Raw genomic sequence first — 8747 nt, forward strand, 5'->3', positions numbered from 1 at the left:
CAGAAGGGGAGACGCAGAATCCGAAGCAGGCTCTAGGCGGTCAGCTCGGGGCCCGACGCGGGGCTCGAACCCCCAAGCTGTGAGATCGGTAACCTGAGCCGAAGTCGGACGCTTAACTGACTAAGCCACCCAGGCGCCCCTCAGGTTATGTATATTTTACCACGGCGTGAAAAGTAAGAAGGCCAAAGATGCTAAGAATAATAATCCGATAGAATATAAAGTAAAAGGAGAAGGAAAAAGGTCTCGGTGCGGCCGCTCACCGGCTGCGTGAACCCTGGGCGGGGCCGGCCGCCTCTCTGTGCCTCTGTTTACGGGACTGTCACAATAAGGGTAATTTTGGCAGCTTGTTGAGAGGCTCAAACAGGTTAAGACATGTGCCGTCCCGGAAGCACCCAGGATTTGGTAAGGGTTCAATGGTTGGTAATGATTACATCAAACTACGGACTGCTAATTGAAAGAAGTCCAATGTCAAATTCACTGTCATGGTCTGCTCGGGCTGCTTTACCAAAATGCCGCAGACCGGATGGCTCGTCAACGATAGAAATTTATGGCTCGCTGTTCTAGAGGCTGGAAGTCGGAGATCGGGGTGCCTGATGGCATGGCGTGGGCAGGTGGGGGCCCCGTTCTGGTAACAGACTCGTCGCCTCGCGTGGCAGAAGGGGCGACGATGCTTTTGGGAGCCTCTTTTTTTTTTTTAATTTTTTTAAATTTTTTTTTGAGAGAGAGAGAGAGAGAGAAAGGAGGGAGGTGCAGAGAGAGAGGGACGCGGAGAATCCCAAGCAGGCTCCACGCTGTCAGCACAGAGCCCAAAGTGCGGGCTCGAACTCGCAGACCGTGACGTCATGACCTGAGCCCACTGAGCCAGGCGCCCCTGCGGGGGGTGAGGGTTTCTACATATAAACTTGGGGGTGACACGCACACTCAGACCGTCGCGACCACCTACTGTGCGGTTCCGTTTGTGCGAACGATCCCCAGAAGAGGCAAATCCACGGAAACAGAACGCGGATCACTGGTGTTGGCACCCGGGGGCAGGGATGGGGAGTCACTGCTTAATGGGCACGGGTTTCCTCGGCAGGGGCTGGGGGAGGTGACAAAAATGATTTGGAACTAGACAGAGGTGGTGGTTGCACAACGCCATTGTGCTGAATGGCGCTGAATTGTTTGCTTGAAAACGGTTGATTTTCATGTTGTGTCGGTTTCACCCCCCCCCCAAAATTTTTTTTAAATGTATATTTATTTTAAAAATTCTATGTTTCTTTATTTTTGAGAGCGACAGAGACAGAGTGTGAGCAGGGGGAGGGGCAGAGAGAGAGGGAGACACAGAATCGGAAGCAGGCTCCAGGCTCTGAGCCATCAGCACAGACCCCGATGCGGGGCTCGAACACATGGACCGTGAGGTCGTGACCCGAGCCGAAGTCAGACGCTCAACCGGCTGAGCCACCCAGGCGCCCCTTATTTATTTATTTTTTAAATACGTTTTTTGTTTTTGTTTTTGTTTTTGTTTTTTTTTAAGTACTTTTTTTTAACTTGGTGCCTTGGGGTAAAAAAATAAAACGGATGGAAGGTATCTTGATGTCCTTCTCGGACTTCTCTGGTTATTCTGGATGTTCGTGCCCTCCGCTCTTCCCGGCCTGATACCCCATCTCCATCCCCGGTGACGGCTTCTCTGGCTTGGCCAGTAATGCCCTGGGGGACTTCGTGACTCGGTTTCCTTGTCTGTACCACGAGGGGATCGGACCCACTGGTCTCTAATAGGCCCTCAAATGGTAACTGAGCATTACTTGAGGTCAAGGTGGCAACATCTTTCACAGTCCTCCCCACCCCACAACCCCGGCGGGGGGGGGGGGGGGGACTTTGCCCAGAGCCTGTTAATCAGAACTCAGATGAATTCAGATGCCCCATCACCTCAAGCTCAAGTGCAAATCCTGACCCCCCTCAAAGCCAGGTCACTGGCCTCACACTCTTCTCAGAAAGTAAAGCGGTAGCTCTTTGGACGTTTCTCCGGGGACCCAGCTGGCCAGCCGCACAGGTGGGGACAGCACTTGATACTCAGGGGCTGCCCTAGCCTCAGGGGGCTGGAGGTGACAAAAACTCCAGACTCACAACGTCCTGGTCCTTCACGCAGGCTGCCTTCAGAGATGACACCCACATAGTCACCGTGAACAGGCTGCGTGATCATTTACCCTTTGAATTAGCTCCTGACGAGGCCATGTTCCTTTTTTTTTAATTTGTTTTTTTTTTTAATGTTTATTTTATTTTTGAGAGCGGGGGGAAGGGCAGAGAGAGAGGGAGACACAGAATCGGAAGCAGCCTCCAGGCTCCGAGCGGTCAGCACAGAGCCTGACGCGGGGCTCGACCCCCCAAGCCCCCAAGATCTCATGACCCCCAAGGTCATGAGATCATGACCTGAGCCGAAGTGGGCCGCCCAACCAAATGAGCCACCCAGGTGTCCCAAGGCCATGTTCCTTTGGATTCGCCTCAGACGCCCCCCGCCCCCAGGCGGGTATGGCTTGGCGAACGTCTGACCAGGGATCTCTAAAGGGAAAAGCTAGGGGCGCCTGGGTGGCTCAGTCGGTTAAGCTTCCGACTTTGGCTCAGGTCACGATCTCGCGGTCCGCGAGTTCGAGCCCTGCGTCGGGCTCTGGGCTGATGGCTCAGAGCCTGGAGCCTGCTTCCGTTTCTGTGTCTCCCTCTCTCTCTGCCCCTCCCCCGTTCGTGCTGTGTCTCTCTGTGTCTCAAAAATAAATAAACGTTAAAAAAAATAAATAAAGGGAAAAGCTAATAATCTGATATACTGATAGACTAATCTGCCATATACTGACCTCTTATCACATGGCCAAGGCCTATCTTTTGCAGCCACCTGGTTTTATTTAATTCTCCTGCCACCCTGGGGGTAAATACGACTTTCATCTTGCTTCAGAGCTGAGGACATGAGGCTCAGAGGTAGAATCCCTCGCCCAAGGTCAGCTAAGAAGTGGGAGGGCCCCTGTCGCTGCCCCGTACCCTTGACCCCACACCCTTGACCATTATCCTATCCTGACTCCCTGAAAGCATCCAATGTCTTTCCATCCAGGTCACCCAAGCTCTGAGGCAGCGGTGGGGTCCCAGGGCAGGCCCGGGAGTGGTGGTAGGGGGCAGCTCCCAGGAACCAGCTCCCAGGACCTTAACTGGGTGTGGGGAGAAGTAAGGAGGGCAGCACCCTCTCTCTGGCCTTAAAGGCCCAGAAACCCGAGAGTTACTGTTGCACCACAAGCCGCAGAGACCTGACAGCCTGCAGCTGGGCGGGGGCGGGGCAGAGCAGCCCAGACAAGCCGGCTCTTAAATAAATAACTAGAAAGGTAGGAAGGGAAGGTCTGGGCGAGTCTCAGGGCCCCAGGCTGCGGCTTCCCAGGCAGGCCTGGATGCCTGAAGGCCCCGAGTCTTTTGGCTCCGGTGTACCCAAGTGTCCTGCCTCCTTCCTTTCCTTCCCGTTTCTGAAAGAGTCAGACCACATTCCCAGAGGCCCTACTGTGCGCCCTGGCCCCGTGCAGGGCAATGTGGGGGACTCGGCGGTGAAGACGCCCCCACCCTCCAGCCCAATGGAGGGGACAGACCTATCCCCAGACAGTGACCATCCAGAGTGGGCAGGGCTGGGATGGGAGACTCGAGGGACTGGAGGAGCTTGGAGGGACACGTGACCCAGACTGGGGGTCTGGAGGACACAGGGGATCCCTGGGTTGGCATGAGAAAATCTTGGCTAAAAGCAAAGAGAAGTTTGTGTGAGAAAAAGATGGGGAGACGATTGGGTAGGGGGCCGCAGACCAGTGTTTTTCAAAGTGTTTCCGATTTGGGGCGCCTGAGTGGCTCCGTCGGTAGAGCGTCCGACTTCGGCTCAGGTCACGATCTCACGGTTCGTGGGTTCGAGCCCCGCGTCGGGCTCCGTGCCGACAGCTCAGAGCCTGGAGCCTGCTTCGGATTCTGTGTCTCCCTCTCTCTCTGCCCCTCCCCTGCTTGCACTCTCTGTCTCTCTCTCTCTCTCAAAAATAAGTAAAACATTAAAAAATTTTTTCAGGGGCACCTGGGTGGCTCAGTCAGTTAAGCGGCCGACTTCGGCTCAGGTCACGATCTCGCCGTCCGTGAGTTCGAGCCCCCCGTCGGGCTCTGTGCTGACAGCTCAGGGCCTGGAGCCTGCTTTGGATTCTGTGTCTCCCTCTCTCTGATCCTCCCCCGTTCATGCTCTGTCTCTGTCTCAAAAATAAATAAACGTTAAAAAAATTTTTTTTTTAATTTTTTCAAAGTGTGTCCAATTTACCTCACTTGATGCACAACAGAATTCATATTTTATCGGCAACACAGTATGTGTGTGAACAGGTGCGTGCCCACAGTTAAGTTAAAATACCAGGAAACCATAATTATTTTTACACATGCTCTGATTGACTGCTTGAGACTCACTGTTTTATGCCTAGTAGGTTAACATCTGAGGTTGGAAAATACAGATCTGGAGGGGCGCCCGGGTGGCTCGGTCCCTTGAGCGGCCGACTTCGGCTCAGGTCAGGATTTCACGTTGCACGAGTTCGAGCCCTGCATGGGGCTCTCTGCTTTCAACACAGAGCCTTCTTCTGATCTTCTGTACCCCCCACCCCGCCCCTCCCCTGCTCACGCTCTCTCAAAAATAAATAACACATTAAAAAAAAAAAAGAAAGAAAGAAAGAAAGAAAATACAGATGTATAGACTGTGCTAAGAACCCCTAAGCACTCCCATCAAAGGAGTGCAATTCTAGAATCTTGAGGACCGGCCGCTGATATTCTCGTTCTCTTCTTCTGGGGTTGTGGTAGGATTTTACTTCCTTCTGTTTCGCCTCAGGGCCGGGAATCTGTCTGTCAACATGCAACGGAAGCACATGATGTGGTTACTAAGACTCCCTGAGGACAGAGTGGAACCCCCTTGGCCACCCCTGTGACCGCAGCAGGACCCCGCTGCCTTTAAAACCGAATTAAATGAATGATTTTGACTAAAGTCTTTTTTTTTTAAGACTTTGTTTTTTTAATGGAACTCTTCTTAGTTTCATAAATTCCTCACTTCCAGGTCTTTCTGCCCGGGCTGTGTCCTCTGCCCTTCCCCTGTCCCTCCTTCCTTGGCCGGTCAGCTCTGACGTCCTTCACAGTTCAGCTCAGATGCCCCCTCGTCCAGGAAACTGTCCCTGGCCTCACTTCCCAGACTGAACTTCTCAGAAAAAGTTTGCCGAACACATGAATGCAAATCTGAGGGAGGAGCAGAGGCCGCATCCTCTGGGGGCTCCCAATCACAGGTCTGAGGGAGGTGGCGGATGCCCCCCGGAAGTCAACTCGGTCCCTCCAGCTGTCAGATACCCCGCCCTCTCACGGAGCCAAGCAATACCCATTTCGCGGGCGGCAGACTGAGGCCAGGAAGGCCCTCCCTGCTCCGTGCGCGGTGCAGATGCCACACCCCTCCGCCCAGCGTCCTCCTGGCCCCTCTCACCTCCTTCCCAGAGTCCCAGGCCTTTTCTTTTCCAATGATGAAATTCCAGTCTGGGTGGGAGGCTTGGGGGTGGGGGGGGAAGGAAGGTTGGCTGGGACTAGTTGGTATACTTTTCTCTCCAAGCCTGAGGAGGGGAAGGGGTGGGGACGCTCCACTGGCCAATCCTGGACCAAACCCTCAAACCTTCCCCTCTTGGCCCAGACCCACCCCGTACTTCCCGAACGTTCGGGGCAACTTTGAGTTCCAGGGTCCCCTGAGTCCTGGAGACTCCTCCCCACCATCTTGCCTCCCCATCTGGCACCCCCACACTTGAAATTCAAGAGCAGGGCCTGGGCGCAGGCTGGCCCTTGCCCATGTTGCCCAACCAGCCTGGGCCACGTCTCCATCCCCAGGGCCCCGCTCACCAGGAAGGCTGCCAGAAGCTTCCCTGCCTCCCCGCCGCCCCCCCCCCCCCCCGCCCCCCGCCTGGCCATCTGCAGCCGCCGCACCTGAAACTCAACTGCCAGGTCCCACCTGCTTCCTCTCAGGCTCTGTTTGCCCAGTTGCCCCGACACCCGAACGCTTCTTGGGTGGGGAGCACCAGCCTGGGCGTCTGTGTCCGAGGGAAGATATGGAAAAAGCCCTTTTCCACTTTGGCCTTAGATAAAATGTTGATCTCAAGAGGTCATCCCAGCTTAGAATCCCACGAGGGCTGCAGTTGGCCGGCCACCGACCAGAGCACTCGGTAGACGTGACCTTGGTTGGTCCCTCCGTGATCTCTGAGGCCAGACGCGGCTGCTGCTGTCTCCTTTTGGCAGCTGGGTGAGCCCCAGCGCTCATGCTGAACCGCAAAGCCACGCTTTTCGCTCTGAAAGCAGCCACTCCAGGCAGCTTCTGTGACACCCTGCAAGAGACCGTCAGTGCATTCGAGACAGAGGCGGGGAAATACTTGTTTTCCCCCACAGAAGGCGCGGGGCCCGGTCCTCTGCGCCTTCTCTCGCCCCTCGTGTTTTCCTCTTCAACAATATTTCTGGACACCGGATTTATTTCTGAGGCCTGCCCTCCACCCAGGTCCCCATCTGTCTTGCCTTATTTGACGGCTCTTCTGTGTTCTGCTCTGTGGCTGTGGTTTGTTGACTGACTGAGGGAATGAATCGCTGGACAGACAGATGCCCAGCCGGAGAATTTGGACTTTGTCCCGAGGGAAGCCACTGGGGCCATTCAGAGGGTGGAGTGACTAAGTCAGGGCCACGCCTGGGAACATTCTGAGCTCTTCTCCAGTCTGGGGCTTTGCAGGTTCTGGTCCCTTTGCCCGGAATACCCTCTCCCTGGGCTTGGTCCAACTCTTTGCTATCCCAGCCGGGATGTCTCCTCCTCCGGGAAGCCTTCCCCGAGCCCCACGTTGCGTCAAGCATCCCTTCTGGGCTGCCCATCCCAGCCCTGCTCTCTCTGTCATCACCTTCTGGGGATGAGTGGTCTCCCCACTTGTCCTGTGAGTCCCCGCAGGACAGGGCCCTAGCACCATCCATCACAGAGCCTGACATTGTGCTCAGAACAGATGATGGTCCCTCGACAGAAATGCCTCTGCTTACGGGAGGAGCCACGCGCAGGGGTAGCCATAGTGTCCCATAGGGGTTGAGGGCGCAGCCTGGGGTCAGAGACACCCGCGATCAAATTCCCTGCCCAGGTAGGGGGTTTGGGCCAGAGCAAACCCCATTCCTCCATCTGCTCCCAAATCAGAAACACCAGAGCTTGAGGTCTCGAGGATTAGTGGCGACAAGATAACGTCTGACAGCATCTCTAATGGGGCGGAAGCCTCTCTTCCTGCCGCCTCAGGGCTTTGCACCTGCTGGCAAGTGGCGGAGGCCGGATTCGAACCCATGCCTCGGTAGCTTTAGCGCCCACACTTTCTCGCGCACAGCCAAGCCCAGGAGCTGAGCAGGAGTTTGTTAAATGAAAATAACTTCGGCCTGTTAAGAGTGAGAAGGGGGTGGGGGCTTTCTAAAGCAGTGGAGGAGGGAAGATTTGGGAACGCAGAGTGTCTGAGAAACACAGGTAGGAGGTCCGCAAGGCCACACGTGCCTGGGGTGGCACGTGCTTCAGAGCCTGGGCAGATCTCAGCTCAGCCTGGCCCCACTGGCTGAGATCCCGCAGATGTGTTCGCAAAGACGGTTCTCAAAGCTCCTTCCCAAGTGGGTCTGGGTCTAGGGCTGGTGGTGACCAGGAGGGAGAACTCACCAGCAGCACCCGGGGCTGGTCGGAGCCCAGACCATATTTTTTTTAGGGCTCTAAAATAAATACACAACAACAACAACAACAACAAAATTAAGCAAAATGAAGTTTAAAAAGTGAATGGATGAATGGATAGGGAGATAAGTGGATAGAAATAATATAGACGAGATACTGACATCTATGCCTATAATATAGATAATACACACGACGGAGAAATTTGATGAAATAATTGTAGATATGGATGTTCACTGCAAGACACTTTACAATTTTTTTGTGTGTTTGACATTTCTCATAATAAAATGTGGGGGGAAATATTTGGTGAAAGCGTTTGTGAAATCATTAGCACATTAGAGTGGATTCTAATTTTCAACGAGTGAATTACGAATTGCATACCCAGGGGTGAGCGGATTACCACCCTAATATGGGAACTGCCGTTATTGATAAGCGTCAGGCTCTGAACTGGGAATATTTATTTTATTTTATTTTATTTAAAAAAACTTTTTTAATGTTTATTTTATTATTTTTGAGACAGAGACAGACAGAGCATGAACGGGGGAGGGGCAGACAGAGAGGGAAACACAGAATCGGAAGCAGGCTCCAGGCTCTGAGCCATCAGCCCAGAGCCCGACGCGGGGCTCGAACTCACGGACCGCGAGATCGTGACCTGAGCCGAAGTCGGACGCTTAACCGACTGAGCCACCCAGGCGCCCCTGGGAATGTTTATTTTAAAACCGTGTTTTAAGATTTTATTTTTAGGTAATGTCTACACCCAACGTAGGGATCGAACCTACAACCCGGAGATCAAGAGTCGCCGGCAGGCTCCACCCACTGAGCCCGCCGGGCGCCCCGGGAACGTTTTATTTGTTTTCCTTGTTAACATTATTGAATAAATAACTCCATCTAATTGAAATCTTAACGCCAATCATGGGTGGGATGAGCTTTTCCTAATCTGCATTTTACATTCGAGGAACTTGAGCTCCGAGAGGCGACGAAAGACTGGACTCAGGGCGGAGCCGTCGCAGCTGGGTTGAGCCACCTGCCGACCACTTGCACTTTC

The sequence above is a fragment of the Panthera leo genome, chromosome E2 (assembly GCF_018350215.1).
Source record: "Panthera leo isolate Ple1 chromosome E2, P.leo_Ple1_pat1.1, whole genome shotgun sequence".
Lineage (NCBI taxonomy): Eukaryota > Metazoa > Chordata > Mammalia > Carnivora > Felidae > Panthera > Panthera leo.